Source organism: Bos grunniens, chromosome 20 (assembly GCF_055505025.1).
Source record: "Bos grunniens cultivar Pamir isolate PY7600 chromosome 20, Bosgru_T2T1.0, whole genome shotgun sequence".
Taxonomy (NCBI): domain Eukaryota; kingdom Metazoa; phylum Chordata; class Mammalia; order Artiodactyla; family Bovidae; genus Bos; species Bos grunniens.
This window is the reverse complement of record NC_141184.1, coordinates 73,828,505-73,844,135: the sequence shown is the minus strand read 5'-3', so window position 1 is coordinate 73,844,135 and position 15,631 is coordinate 73,828,505. Positions and strand designations below refer to the sequence as shown.

At 55.5% G+C, this 15,631-nt stretch overlaps 4 pseudogenes; all 4 read left to right on the top strand.

The window, feature by feature from the left end:
* Window positions 1-2,599: 2,599 nt before the first annotated feature.
* Window positions 2,600-2,719, top strand: LOC147350880 (5S ribosomal RNA; annotated as a pseudogene).
* Window positions 2,720-6,146: 3,427 nt separating this feature from the next.
* On the top strand, window positions 6,147-6,266 carry LOC147350879 (5S ribosomal RNA; annotated as a pseudogene).
* A 3,425-nt stretch (window positions 6,267-9,691) lies between these two features.
* Window positions 9,692-9,811, top strand: LOC147350878 (5S ribosomal RNA; annotated as a pseudogene).
* Window positions 9,812-13,238: 3,427 nt separating this feature from the next.
* Window positions 13,239-13,358, top strand: LOC147350877 (5S ribosomal RNA; annotated as a pseudogene).
* Window positions 13,359-15,631: the final 2,273 nt, after the last annotated feature.

The window sequence follows — 15,631 nt, the reverse complement described above, 5'->3', positions numbered from 1 at the left end:
TTTTCGTTTCTGGAATGTCCTAAGTGTCCCTGGTCACATAGCCTTCCAAGATGCTATTTTCCCTGCGTGAAATTCTTCCTGCATCTCAACCCTGGTTTACCTAGGTTCAACCTATGGACCTCAACGAAATGGTGCCTCTGGAAAGCCTTCCCTGACACCCAGGTTTTGTGGTGAGGGAAGAGGCCCCTCTATAGGTTCTCAAAGGATCTGCCTGTGATGTATCATTAGAGTCGTCTCAGTGAAAGCAGGAACTCTGTGTCTTCTTCTCTCCGCCTTCTATTCCCTGAAACTTATTACATGCCTCCTAGCTCATCGTAGGTGCTCAGTATTTACTTAGTGTGTGAAAGACAGAAAAGCTCTTGGAAGCCTCAAGGGGTCACTTGGCTCGGCACTTTTGATCTCTTTGTATATTTGGCGATTCAATTCTTTCCTTTCCTGGGTTGATGGGTACACTATATTCGAGGCACAATCTAAGGCATGAAGACATATCCATACATAGAGGGTCTTGCTTTCAAGGAACTCGTACAGCAGATTTCTACAAGTTAGGGCTTTTCAAATGCTCTAGAAGCATGTGAACGTTCAGTAGGCTCCATTTTCATTTCAAAGAAAGATCGTTTGACTTCCATAGCAAAGGTGGAGACCTTCCAACGTTGAGTCCAATACGTATACCTTGACCATTTCAGGCAAGTCTTGTGGTTCCTTCTGGAGGTGTGTGGCTCTTGCAGAAATGTGAAGATCTTCCATCGTCCTCAGACTTTGGTGTCATTTGCAATCATCCAGAAAGCTTCCAGGTCTAGGTTCCAGACCACCAGCACACACAGTCAGTAGCCAACGGAGTGGATTCCAGGAATACGCATTGTTCACCGGCATTACCGTTGATATTGTTGCTGCACACTCAATGCAGTGGGCAGGGCCTGGATTGTCCACTGGGTCTCATGTGGAGTGGAAAGAAGGGCTCCCCCCCTCCACCCCCCACACACACACCACCCACCCCCACTGTTGACAGCCTTGTGACGAGAAACGGTCCCCGAAACAAGAATCAGACAAACCAGAGAAGCCCAGATGATAGTCCTTGAGATGAAGGAACTAAGCAGCTGGTTGCGATGGCACCAAGGGGAAAGGTTGCTCTTTGTGTCTGCCCCTCTACTCCTTTCTTCCTGGACGCCTTAGGGTTTTGTCATGGAGATTTGAAATAAAGTGCACAAAAGTCATATGTGTTGAATCAAGATTTTGCATTTAACCATCTCTCAAAAAGGAAGAGAGCTTCACCTGCACGTGTTTCTTTCAAAACCGTCAATTGCTTTTCAATTCTGGGGTTTCTCTCTTGCCTTGTTCAGTTAGCCTTAACAGTAAAAATCCACGAAAACTACATAAAGATTCAAAGATACCAACAAAGGACAGCTTCTGTTTTTGAAATCATCTTTGCATTTAGTAGAACACGAGCTCTATTCTTTGTATTTTGCCTAGGGAATTAGCAATGTCCTGGTTCAGATGGCAAGGCATCCGCGCGCAGGAGACTGGGGTTTGATCCCTGGGTCGGGAAGATCCCGCCGGAGAAGGAAATGGCAACCCACTCCCAGTATCCTCGCCTGGGAAATGCCACGGACAGAGGAGCCTGATGGGCCGCAGTCCATGGGTTGTATTAAAGTTGGGCTCAACCCAGCAACTACGAACACAAGTATTTCCAAAGACCACACTCAAGTGTGTGTGTGTGTGTGTGTGTGTATCTCCTCTTGCCGTCTTGGAGTCTGTCTCGGAATCTTCATGTATTTCTGCCTCTGTATCTCCTGACAGCCAGCCGCCGGCCCGTTCGTCTGGCCCCGGCCTCTCCCAGGCGCTCTGGCTCTGGCTGAGGAGCTTGCGCAGGCCAGCTGTCTCCCTTGGCGTGGGTGCGTGCGAGTGTCTGTGTGTCTGTCTGTGTGCCTGCCTGTGGCTCGTCTGCTCTCTCAGGAAGGTCGAGGGCTTGGCGTGGGGGCAAAGGGGGGGCCTCGGTAGTGCGAAGGGGAGGGGCTGAGGCGCTCCAGTCGACCGCGCCTCCCTGGCTTCTGGTGGGTTTGGGCACCGGACAGGTGCCGGGCAAGTTGGGCGCTCAAGTTTCGCTGCGTCTAGGCCCGCAGGAGGTTCAGAGGCCCCTGGGCCGCGGGGGTTGGGAGGCGGCGGGCGCCGAAGACCGACACCTCCGGGGCCGCGCGGGCCTGAGCAGCGAATGGGATCGGGGGGAGGCCCGGCTCAGCGAGCGCGGCCGGGTCTGGAGTGGCCGCGGGTGGGAGGGCGCCGAGACCTCCGCACCCCTCAGCCCAGCCCCCAGGCCCTGCGCGCACGCACGCACGCACGCCCTCCCGGTCAATGGGGGGTCCTGGAAGCCCCTCGGGCCCCCGGGCCCGGCCAGGTGCTTGCTGGTCTGGTGTTGGCGGTGTTCGGGGGGTGGGGGCGGGGGGGGCGGGCCGGCGTCAGCAGGCTGGAGTCCGGTCGCGGGTCGTGCGGCTCAAGTACAGCATGCCCCGCGACGAGAGGTGCGGCCCGTTGGCCCGACCTGCAGGGCAGAGCGAAAGGGAGGCGAAGCGCAAGGCTCTTAGGGCGCCCCGAGCCAACCGCCACCGTCTCAGGCCGTATCAGCCTGAAGGCGCCGGATCTCGTCTGATCTCGGAAGCTAAGCAGGGTCGGGCCTGGTTAGTATCTTGGATGGGAGACCACCTGGGAATCCCGGGTGCTCGAGGCTTTTTGCCTACCAGAAGAGGTCCTTTAGCCCCCGCCGCGCGTCCCGATTCTTGGATCCCCCCCGCAGCCCCAGCCCCTCCCGGGCCGCGGGGAGCGGGTGGCCGGGGCCCCGACTCCCGCTGCAGACCTGGGTTGCCTCCGCGCGGCCCGCGAGCCCCTCCGCATTCGCATTCGGCTTCCAGGACACCCGACGACCGGCAGTCCCGTCTCCACCTGGGGCTCCTTTGGCTTGCCTCAGGCAATCCCGGGGCTTGCACCGACTCCAGCCAGAGCCCCGGCCCCCGCCCCACCCCCTGCCTCGAGGCGATCGCGCATGCGCATGTGCGCGCGCACGCACAGATAGATGTGCCCAAACGGGGCATCTATCTTGTTCACTTATACCGTGGGTGGATCTATGCCTGGGAGTCGGACTGCTGGACCATAGGCTACTTCCACTTTTAGTTCCTTCGGGAACCTCCATATTCTTTTCCATACCGGCTCTACCCACGCCCATTCCTACTCACCGTGGAGGAGAGTTCCCTTTGCTCCACATCTTCTCCAGCATCGGTTATTGACAGACATCGCAGTGAGGCCCAGTCGGACTCATGTGAAGTGGTCCCTCCTTGGAGTTTGGAGTTGAGCCTCTCCAATCATTAGTGACGTGGAGCAAGATGACCTTTTGGAAATGCAGATGCAATGCTGTCACCTCCCTGCTCCAACGGCTCTCGTATTTTCCCAGCATATTGAAGATACGACCACTTCCCTTCAGGCTTGCTCCTCACGTTCTTCTCTGATGTCTTTTGCCTGGAATGCCCTCTGCACTCTTTGGCTTCCATCCCATAGGGCATTTTTCGTTTCTGGAATGTCCTAAGTGTCCCTGGTCACATAGCCTTCCAAGATGCTATTTTCCCTGCCTGAAATTCTTCCTGCATCTCAACCCTGGTTTACCTAGGTTCAACCTATGGACCTCAACGAAATGGTGCCTCTGGAAAGCCTTCCCTGACACCCAGGTTTTGTGGTGAGGGAAGAGGCCCCTCTATAGGTTCTCAAAGGATCTGCCTGTGATGTATCATTAGAGTCGTCTCAGTGAAAGCAGGAACTCTGTGTCTTCTTCTCTCCGCCTTCTATTCCCTGAAACTTATTACATGCCTCCTAGCTCATCGTAGGTGCTCAGTATTTACTTAGTGTGTGAAAGACAGAAAAGCTCTTGGAAGCCTCAAGGGGTCACTTGGCTCGGCACTTTTGATCTCTTTGTATATTTGGCGATTCAATTCTTTCCTTTCCTGGGTTGATGGGTACACTATATTCGAGGCACAATCTAAGGCATGAAGACATATCCATACATAGAGGGTCTTGCTTTCAAGGAACTCGTACAGCAGATTTCTACAAGTTAGGGCTTTTCAAATGCTCTAGAAGCATGTGAACGTTCAGTAGGCTCCATTTTCATTTCAAAGAAAGATCGTTTGACTTCCATAGCAAAGGTGGAGACCTTCCAACGTTGAGTCCAATACGTATACCTTGACCATTTCAGGCAAGTCTTGTGGTTCCTTCTGGAGGTGTGTGGCTCTTGCAGAAATGTGAAGATCTTCCATCGTCCTCAGACTTTGGTGTCATTTGCAATCATCCAGAAAGCTTCCAGGTCTAGGTTCCAGACCACCAGCACACACAGTCAGTAGCCAACGGAGTGGATTCCAGGAATACGCATTGTTCACCGGCATTACCGTTGATATTGTTGCTGCACACTCAATGCAGTGGGCAGGGCCTGGATTGTCCACTGGGTCTCATGTGGAGTGGAAAGAAGGGCTCCCCCCCTCCCCCCCCCCCACACACACCACCCACCCCCACTGTTGACAGCCTTGTGACGAGAAACGGTCCCCGAAACAAGAATCAGACAAACCAGAGAAGCCCAGATGATAGTCCTTGAGATGAAGGAACTAAGCAGCTGGTTGCGATGGCACCAAGGGGAAAGGTTGCTCTTTGTGTCTGCCCCTCTACTCCTTTCTTCCTGGACGCCTTAGGGTTTTGTCATGGAGATTTGAAATAAAGTGCACAAAAGTCATATGTGTTGAATCAAGATTTTGCATTTAACCATCTCTCAAAAAGGAAGAGAGCTTCACCTGCACGTGTTTCTTTCAAAACCGTCAATTGCTTTTCAATTCTGGGGTTTCTCTCTTGCCTTGTTCAGTTAGCCTTAACAGTAAAAATCCACGAAAACTACATAAAGATTCAAAGATACCAACAAAGGACAGCTTCTGTTTTTGAAATCATCTTTGCATTTAGTAGAACACGAGCTCTATTCTTTGTATTTTGCCTAGGGAATTAGCAATGTCCTGGTTCAGATGGCAAGGCATCCGCGCGCAGGAGACTGGGGTTTGATCCCTGGGTCGGGAAGATCCCGCCGGAGAAGGAAATGGCAACCCACTCCCAGTATCCTCGCCTGGGAAATGCCACGGACAGAGGAGCCTGATGGGCCGCAGTCCATGGGTTGTATTAAAGTTGGGCTCAACCCAGCAACTACGAACACAAGTATTTCCAAAGACCACACTCAAGTGTGTGTGTGTGTGTGTGTGTGTGTATCTCCTCTTGCCGTCTTGGAGTCTGTCTCGGAATCTTCATGTATTTCTGCCTCTGTATCTCCTGACAGCCAGCCGCCGGCCCGTTCGTCTGGCCCCGGCCTCTCCCAGGCGCTCTGGCTCTGGCTGAGGAGCTTGCGCAGGCCAGCTGTCTCCCTTGGCGTGGGTGCGTGCGAGTGTCTGTGTGTCTGTCTGTGTGCCTGCCTGTGGCTCGTCTGCTCTCTCAGGAAGGTCGAGGGCTTGGCGTGGGGGCAAAGGGGGGGCCTCGGTAGTGCGAAGGGGAGGGGCTGAGGCGCTCCAGTCGACCGCGCCTCCCTGGCTTCTGGTGGGTTTGGGCACCGGACAGGTGCCGGGCAAGTTGGGCGCTCAAGTTTCGCTGCGTCTAGGCCCGCAGGAGGTTCAGAGGCCCCTGGGCCGCGGGGGTTGGGAGGCGGCGGGCGCCGAAGACCGACACCTCCGGGGCCGCGCGGGCCTGAGCAGCGAATGGGATCGGGGGGAGGCCCGGCTCAGCGAGCGCGGCCGGGTCTGGAGTGGCCGCGGGTGGGAGGGCGCCGAGACCTCCGCACCCCTCAGCCCAGCCCCCAGGCCCTGCGCGCACGCACGCACGCACGCCCTCCCGGTCAATGGGGGGTCCTGGAAGCCCCTCGGGCCCCCGGGCCCGGCCAGGTGCTTGCTGGTCTGGTGTTGGCGGTGTTCGGGGGGTGGGGGCGGGGGGGGCGGGCCGGCGTCAGCAGGCTGGAGTCCGGTCGCGGGTCGTGCGGCTCAAGTACAGCATGCCCCGCGACGAGAGGTGCGGCCCGTTGGCCCGACCTGCAGGGCAGAGCGAAAGGGAGGCGAAGCGCAAGGCTCTTAGGGCGCCCCGAGCCAACCGCCACCGTCTCAGGCCGTATCAGCCCGAAGGCGCCGGATCTCGTCTGATCTCGGAAGCTAAGCAGGGTCGGGCCTGGTTAGTATCTTGGATGGGAGACCACCTGGGAATCCCGGGTGCTCGAGGCTTTTTGCCTACCAGAAGAGGTCCTTTAGCCCCCGCCGCGCGTCCCGATTCTTGGATCCCCCCCGCAGCCCCAGCCCCTCCCGGGCCGCGGGGAGCGGCTGGCCGGGGCCCCGACTCCCGCTGCAGACCTGGGTTGCCTCCGCGCGGCCCGCGAGCCCCTCCGCATTCGCATTCGGCTTCCAGGACACCCGACGACCGGCAGTCCCGTCTCCACCTGGGGCTCCTTTGGCTTGCCTCAGGCAATCCCGGGGCTTGCACCGACTCCAGCCAGAGCCCCGGCCCCCGCCCCACCCCCTGCCTCGAGGCGATCGCGCATGCGCATGTGCGCGCGCACGCACAGATAGATGTGCCCAAACGGGGCATCTATCTTGTTCACTTATACCGTGGGTGGATCTATGCCTGGGAGTCGGACTGCTGGACCATAGGCTACTTCCACTTTTAGTTCCTTCGGGAACCTCCATATTCTTTTCCATACCGGCTCTACCCACGCCCATTCCTACTCACCGTGGAGGAGAGTTCCCTTTGCTCCACATCTTCTCCAGCATCGGTTATTGACAGACATCGCAGTGAGGCCCAGTCGGACTCATGTGAAGTGGTCCCTCCTTGGAGTTTGGAGTTGAGCCTCTCCAATCATTAGTGACGTGGAGCAAGATGACCTTTTGGAAATGCAGATGCAATGCTGTCACCTCCCTGCTCCAACGGCTCTCGTATTTTCCCAGCATATTGAAGATACGACCACTTCCCTTCAGGCTTGCTCCTCACGTTCTTCTCTGATGTCTTTTGCCTGGAATGCCCTCTGCACTCTTTGGCTTCCATCCCATAGGGCATTTTTCGTTTCTGGAATGTCCTAAGTGTCCCTGGTCACATAGCCTTCCAAGATGCTATTTTCCCTGCCTGAAATTCTTCCTGCATCTCAACCCTGGTTTACCTAGGTTCAACCTATGGACCTCAACGAAATGGTGCCTCTGGAAAGCCTTCCCTGACACCCAGGTTTTGTGGTGAGGGAAGAGGCCCCTCTATAGGTTCTCAAAGGATCTGCCTGTGATGTATCATTAGAGTCGTCTCAGTGAAAGCAGGAACTCTGTGTCTTCTTCTCTCCGCCTTCTATTCCCTGAAACTTATTACATGCCTCCTAGCTCATCGTAGGTGCTCAGTATTTACTTAGTGTGTGAAAGACAGAAAAGCTCTTGGAAGCCTCAAGGGGTCACTTGGCTCGGCACTTTTGATCTCTTTGTATATTTGGCGATTCAATTCTTTCCTTTCCTGGGTTGATGGGTACACTATATTCGAGGCACAATCTAAGGCATGAAGACATATCCATACATAGAGGGTCTTGCTTTCAAGGAACTCGTACAGCAGATTTCTACAAGTTAGGGCTTTTCAAATGCTCTAGAAGCATGTGAACGTTCAGTAGGCTCCATTTTCATTTCAAAGAAAGATCGTTTGACTTCCATAGCAAAGGTGGAGACCTTCCAACGTTGAGTCCAATACGTATACCTTGACCATTTCAGGCAAGTCTTGTGGTTCCTTCTGGAGGTGTGTGGCTCTTGCAGAAATGTGAAGATCTTCCATCGTCCTCAGACTTTGGTGTCATTTGCAATCATCCAGAAAGCTTCCAGGTCTAGGTTCCAGACCACCAGCACACACAGTCAGTAGCCAACGGAGTGGATTCCAGGAATACGCATTGTTCACCGGCATTACCGTTGATATTGTTGCTGCACACTCAATGCAGTGGGCAGGGCCTGGATTGTCCACTGGGTCTCATGTGGAGTGGAAAGAAGGGCTCCCCCCCTCCCCCCCACACACACACACCACCCACCCCCACTGTTGACAGCCTTGTGACGAGAAACGGTCCCCGAAACAAGAATCAGACAAACCAGAGAAGCCCAGATGATAGTCCTTGAGATGAAGGAACTAAGCAGCTGGTTGCGATGGCACCAAGGGGAAAGGTTGCTCTTTGTGTCTGCCCCTCTACTCCTTTCTTCCTGGACGCCTTAGGGTTTTGTCATGGAGATTTGAAATAAAGTGCACAAAAGTCATATGTGTTGAATCAAGATTTTGCATTTAACCATCTCTCAAAAAGGAAGAGAGCTTCACCTGCACGTGTTTCTTTCAAAACCGTCAATTGCTTTTCAATTCTGGGGTTTCTCTCTTGCCTTGTTCAGTTAGCCTTAACAGTAAAAATCCACGAAAACTACATAAAGATTCAAAGATACCAACAAAGGACAGCTTCTGTTTTTGAAATCATCTTTGCATTTAGTAGAACACGAGCTCTATTCTTTGTATTTTGCCTAGGGAATTAGCAATGTCCTGGTTCAGATGGCAAGGCATCCGCGCGCAGGAGACTGGGGTTTGATCCCTGGGTCGGGAAGATCCCGCCGGAGAAGGAAATGGCAACCCACTCCCAGTATCCTCGCCTGGGAAATGCCACGGACAGAGGAGCCTGATGGGCCGCAGTCCATGGGTTGTATTAAAGTTGGGCTCAACCCAGCAACTACGAACACAAGTATTTCCAAAGACCACACTCAAGTGTGTGTGTGTGTGTGTGTGTGTATCTCCTCTTGCCGTCTTGGAGTCTGTCTCGGAATCTTCATGTATTTCTGCCTCTGTATCTCCTGACAGCCAGCCGCCGGCCCGTTCGTCTGGCCCCGGCCTCTCCCAGGCGCTCTGGCTCTGGCTGAGGAGCTTGCGCAGGCCAGCTGTCTCCCTTGGCGTGGGTGCGTGCGAGTGTCTGTGTGTCTGTCTGTGTGCCTGCCTGTGGCTCGTCTGCTCTCTCAGGAAGGTCGAGGGCTTGGCGTGGGGGCAAAGGGGGGGCCTCGGTAGTGCGAAGGGGAGGGGCTGAGGCGCTCCGGTCGACCGCGCCTCCCTGGCTTCTGGTGGGTTTGGGCACCGGACAGGTGCCGGGCAAGTTGGGCGCTCAAGTTTCGCTGCGTCTAGGCCCGCAGGAGGTTCAGAGGCCCCTGGGCCGCGGGGGTTGGGAGGCGGCGGGCGCCGAAGACCGACACCTCCGGGGCCGCGCGGGCCTGAGCAGCGAATGGGATCGGGGGGAGGCCCGGCTCAGCGAGCGCGGCCGGGTCTGGAGTGGCCGCGGGTGGGAGGGCGCCGAGACCTCCGCACCCCTCAGCCCAGCCCCCAGGCCCTGCGCGCACGCACGCACGCACGCCCTCCCGGTCAATGGGGGGTCCTGGAAGCCCCTCGGGCCCCCGGGCCCGGCCAGGTGCTTGCTGGTCTGGTGTTGGCGGTGTTCGGGGGGTGGGGGCGGGGGGGGCGGGCCGGCGTCAGCAGGCTGGAGTCCGGTCGCGGGTCGTGCGGCTCAAGTACAGCATGCCCCGCGACGAGAGGTGCGGCCCGTTGGCCCGACCTGCAGGGCAGAGCGAAAGGGAGGCGAAGCGCAAGGCTCTTAGGGCGCCCCGAGCCAACCGCCACCGTCTCAGGCCGTATCAGCCCGAAGGCGCCGGATCTCGTCTGATCTCGGAAGCTAAGCAGGGTCGGGCCTGGTTAGTATCTTGGATGGGAGACCACCTGGGAATCCCGGGTGCTCGAGGCTTTTTGCCTACCAGAAGAGGTCCTTTAGCCCCCGCCGCGCGTCCCGATTCTTGGATCCCCCCCGCAGCCCCAGCCCCTCCCGGGCCGCGGGGAGCGGGTGGCCGGGGCCCCGACTCCCGCTGCAGACCTGGGTTGCCTCCGCGCGGCCCGCGAGCCCCTCCGCATTCGCATTCGGCTTCCAGGACACCCGACGACCGGCAGTCCCGTCTCCACCTGGGGCTCCTTTGGCTTGCCTCAGGCAATCCCGGGGCTTGCACCGACTCCAGCCAGAGCCCCGGCCCCCGCCCCACCCCCTGCCTCGAGGCGATCGCGCATGCGCATGTGCGCGCGCACGCACAGATAGATGTGCCCAAACGGGGCATCTATCTTGTTCACTTATACCGTGGGTGGATCTATGCCTGGGAGTCGGACTGCTGGACCATAGGCTACTTCCACTTTTAGTTCCTTCGGGAACCTCCATATTCTTTTCCATACCGGCTCTACCCACGCCCATTCCTACTCACCGTGGAGGAGAGTTCCCTTTGCTCCACATCTTCTCCAGCATCGGTTATTGACAGACATCGCAGTGAGGCCCAGTCGGACTCATGTGAAGTGGTCCCTCCTTGGAGTTTGGAGTTGAGCCTCTCCAATCATTAGTGACGTGGAGCAAGATGACCTTTTGGAAATGCAGATGCAATGCTGTCACCTCCCTGCTCCAACGGCTCTCGTATTTTCCCAGCATATTGAAGATACGACCACTTCCCTTCAGGCTTGCTCCTCACGTTCTTCTCTGATGTCTTTTGCCTGGAATGCCCTCTGCACTCTTTGGCTTCCATCCCATAGGGCATTTTTCGTTTCTGGAATGTCCTAAGTGTCCCTGGTCACATAGCCTTCCAAGATGCTATTTTCCCTGCCTGAAATTCTTCCTGCATCTCAACCCTGGTTTACCTAGGTTCAACCTATGGACCTCAACGAAATGGTGCCTCTGGAAAGCCTTCCCTGACACCCAGGTTTTGTGGTGAGGGAAGAGGCCCCTCTATAGGTTCTCAAAGGATCTGCCTGTGATGTATCATTAGAGTCGTCTCAGTGAAAGCAGGAACTCTGTGTCTTCTTCTCTCCGCCTTCTATTCCCTGAAACTTATTACATGCCTCCTAGCTCATCGTAGGTGCTCAGTATTTACTTAGTGTGTGAAAGACAGAAAAGCTCTTGGAAGCCTCAAGGGGTCACTTGGCTCGGCACTTTTGATCTCTTTGTATATTTGGCGATTCAATTCTTTCCTTTCCTGGGTTGATGGGTACACTATATTCGAGGCACAATCTAAGGCATGAAGACATATCCATACATAGAGGGTCTTGCTTTCAAGGAACTCGTACAGCAGATTTCTACAAGTTAGGGCTTTTCAAATGCTCTAGAAGCATGTGAACGTTCAGTAGGCTCCATTTTCATTTCAAAGAAAGATCGTTTGACTTCCATAGCAAAGGTGGAGACCTTCCAACGTTGAGTCCAATACGTATACCTTGACCATTTCAGGCAAGTCTTGTGGTTCCTTCTGGAGGTGTGTGGCTCTTGCAGAAATGTGAAGATCTTCCATCGTCCTCAGACTTTGGTGTCATTTGCAATCATCCAGAAAGCTTCCAGGTCTAGGTTCCAGACCACCAGCACACACAGTCAGTAGCCAACGGAGTGGATTCCAGGAATACGCATTGTTCACCGGCATTACCGTTGATATTGTTGCTGCACACTCAATGCAGTGGGCAGGGCCTGGATTGTCCACTGGGTCTCATGTGGAGTGGAAAGAAGGGCTCCCCCCCTCCCCCCCACACACACACACCACCCACCCCCACTGTTGACAGCCTTGTGACGAGAAACGGTCCCCGAAACAAGAATCAGACAAACCAGAGAAGCCCAGATGATAGTCCTTGAGATGAAGGAACTAAGCAGCTGGTTGCGATGGCACCAAGGGGAAAGGTTGCTCTTTGTGTCTGCCCCTCTACTCCTTTCTTCCTGGACGCCTTAGGGTTTTGTCATGGAGATTTGAAATAAAGTGCACAAAAGTCATATGTGTTGAATCAAGATTTTGCATTTAACCATCTCTCAAAAAGGAAGAGAGCTTCACCTGCACGTGTTTCTTTCAAAACCGTCAATTGCTTTTCAATTCTGGGGTTTCTCTCTTGCCTTGTTCAGTTAGCCTTAACAGTAAAAATCCACGAAAACTACATAAAGATTCAAAGATACCAACAAAGGACAGCTTCTGTTTTTGAAATCATCTTTGCATTTAGTAGAACACGAGCTCTATTCTTTGTATTTTGCCTAGGGAATTAGCAATGTCCTGGTTCAGATGGCAAGGCATCCGCGCGCAGGAGACTGGGGTTTGATCCCTGGGTCGGGAAGATCCCGCCGGAGAAGGAAATGGCAACCCACTCCCAGTATCCTCGCCTGGGAAATGCCACGGACAGAGGAGCCTGATGGGCCGCAGTCCATGGGTTGTATTAAAGTTGGGCTCAACCCAGCAACTACGAACACAAGTATTTCCAAAGACCACACTCAAGTGTGTGTGTGTGTGTGTGTGTGTGTATCTCCTCTTGCCGTCTTGGAGTCTGTCTCGGAATCTTCATGTATTTCTGCCTCTGTATCTCCTGACAGCCAGCCGCCGGCCCGTTCGTCTGGCCCCGGCCTCTCCCAGGCGCTCTGGCTCTGGCTGAGGAGCTTGCGCAGGCCAGCTGTCTCCCTTGGCGTGGGTGCGTGCGAGTGTCTGTGTGTCTGTCTGTGTGCCTGCCTGTGGCTCGTCTGCTCTCTCAGGAAGGTCGAGGGCTTGGCGTGGGGGCAAAGGGGGGGCCTCGGTAGTGCGAAGGGGAGGGGCTGAGGCGCTCCAGTCGACCGCGCCTCCCTGGCTTCTGGTGGGTTTGGGCACCGGACAGGTGCCGGGCAAGTTGGGCGCTCAAGTTTCGCTGCGTCTAGGCCCGCAGGAGGTTCAGAGGCCCCTGGGCCGCGGGGGTTGGGAGGCGGCGGGCGCCGAAGACCGACACCTCCGGGGCCGCGCGGGCCTGAGCAGCGAATGGGATCGGGGGGAGGCCCGGCTCAGCGAGCGCGGCCGGGTCTGGAGTGGCCGCGGGTGGGAGGGCGCCGAGACCTCCGCACCCCTCAGCCCAGCCCCCAGGCCCTGCGCGCACGCACGCACGCACGCCCTCCCGGTCAATGGGGGGTCCTGGAAGCCCCTCGGGCCCCCGGGCCCGGCCAGGTGCTTGCTGGTCTGGTGTTGGCGGTGTTCGGGGGGTGGGGGCGGGGGGGGCGGGCCGGCGTCAGCAGGCTGGAGTCCGGTCGCGGGTCGTGCGGCTCAAGTACAGCATGCCCCGCGACGAGAGGTGCGGCCCGTTGGCCCGACCTGCAGGGCAGAGCGAAAGGGAGGCGAAGCGCAAGGCTCTTAGGGCGCCCCGAGCCAACCGCCACCGTCTCAGGCCGTATCAGCCTGAAGGCGCCGGATCTCGTCTGATCTCGGAAGCTAAGCAGGGTCGGGCCTGGTTAGTATCTTGGATGGGAGACCACCTGGGAATCCCGGGTGCTCGAGGCTTTTTGCCTACCAGAAGAGGTCCTTTAGCCCCCGCCGCGCGTCCCGATTCTTGGATCCCCCCCGCAGCCCCAGCCCCTCCCGGGCCGCGGGGAGCGGGTGGCCGGGGCCCCGACTCCCGCTGCAGACCTGGGTTGCCTCCGCGCGGCCCGCGAGCCCCTCCGCATTCGCATTCGGCTTCCAGGACACCCGACGACCGGCAGTCCCGTCTCCACCTGGGGCTCCTTTGGCTTGCCTCAGGCAATCCCGGGGCTTGCACCGACTCCAGCCAGAGCCCCGGCCCCCGCCCCACCCCCTGCCTCGAGGCGATCGCGCATGCGCATGTGCGCGCGCACGCACAGATAGATGTGCCCAAACGGGGCATCTATCTTGTTCACTTATACCGTGGGTGGATCTATGCCTGGGAGTCGGACTGCTGGACCATAGGCTACTTCCACTTTTAGTTCCTTCGGGAACCTCCATATTCTTTTCCATACCGGCTCTACCCACGCCCATTCCTACTCACCGTGGAGGAGAGTTCCCTTTGCTCCACATCTTCTCCAGCATCGGTTATTGACAGACATCGCAGTGAGGCCCAGTCGGACTCATGTGAAGTGGTCCCTCCTTGGAGTTTGGAGTTGAGCCTCTCCAATCATTAGTGACGTGGAGCAAGATGACCTTTTGGAAATGCAGATGCAATGCTGTCACCTCCCTGCTCCAACGGCTCTCGTATTTTCCCAGCATATTGAAGATACGACCACTTCCCTTCAGGCTTGCTCCTCACGTTCTTCTCTGATGTCTTTTGCCTGGAATGCCCTCTGCACTCTTTGGCTTCCATCCCATAGGGCATTTTTCGTTTCTGGAATGTCCTAAGTGTCCCTGGTCACATAGCCTTCCAAGATGCTATTTTCCCTGCCTGAAATTCTTCCTGCATCTCAACCCTGGTTTACCTAGGTTCAACCTATGGACCTCAACGAAATGGTGCCTCTGGAAAGCCTTCCCTGACACCCAGGTTTTGTGGTGAGGGAAGAGGCCCCTCTATAGGTTCTCAAAGGATCTGCCTGTGATGTATCATTAGAGTCGTCTCAGTGAAAGCAGGAACTCTGTGTCTTCTTCTCTCCGCCTTCTATTCCCTGAAACTTATTACATGCCTCCTAGCTCATCGTAGGTGCTCAGTATTTACTTAGTGTGTGAAAGACAGAAAAGCTCTTGGAAGCCTCAAGGGGTCACTTGGCTCGGCACTTTTGATCTCTTTGTATATTTGGCGATTCAATTCTTTCCTTTCCTGGGTTGATGGGTACACTATATTCGAGGCACAATCTAAGGCATGAAGACATATCCATACATAGAGGGTCTTGCTTTCAAGGAACTCGTACAGCAGATTTCTACAAGTTAGGGCTTTTCAAATGCTCTAGAAGCATGTGAACGTTCAGTAGGCTCCATTTTCATTTCAAAGAAAGATCGTTTGACTTCCATAGCAAAGGTGGAGACCTTCCAACGTTGAGTCCAATACGTATACCTTGACCATTTCAGGCAAGTCTTGTGGTTCCTTCTGGAGGTGTGTGGCTCTTGCAGAAATGTGAAGATCTTCCATCGTCCTCAGACTTTGGTGTCATTTGCAATCATCCAGAAAGCTTCCAGGTCTAGGTTCCAGACCACCAGCACACACAGTCAGTAGCCAACGGAGTGGATTCCAGGAATACGCATTGTTCACCGGCATTACCGTTGATATTGTTGCTGCACACTCAATGCAGTGGGCAGGGCCTGGATTGTCCACTGGGTCTCATGTGGAGTGGAAAGAAGGGCTCCCCCCCTCCACCCCCCACACACACACCACCCACCCCCACTGTTGACAGCCTTGTGACGAGAAACGGTCCCCGAAACAAGAATCAGACAAACCAGAGAAGCCCAGATGATAGTCCTTGAGATGAAGGAACTAAGCAGCTGGTTGCGATGGCACCAAGGGGAAAGGTTGCTCTTTGTGTCTGCCCCTCTACTCCTTTCTTCCTGGATGCCTTAGGGTTTTGTCATGGAGATTTGAAATAAAGTGCACAAAAGTCATATGTGTTGAATCAAGATTTTGCATTTAACCATCTCTCAAAAAGGAAGAGAGCTTCACCTGCACGTGTTTCTTTCAAAACCGTCAATTGCTTTTCAATTCTGGGGTTTCTCTCTTGCCTTGTTCAGTTAGCCTTAACAGTAAAAATCCACGAAAACTACATAAAGATTCAAAGATACCAACAAAGGACAGCTTCTGTTTTTGAAATCATCTTTGCATTTAGTAGAACACGAGCTCT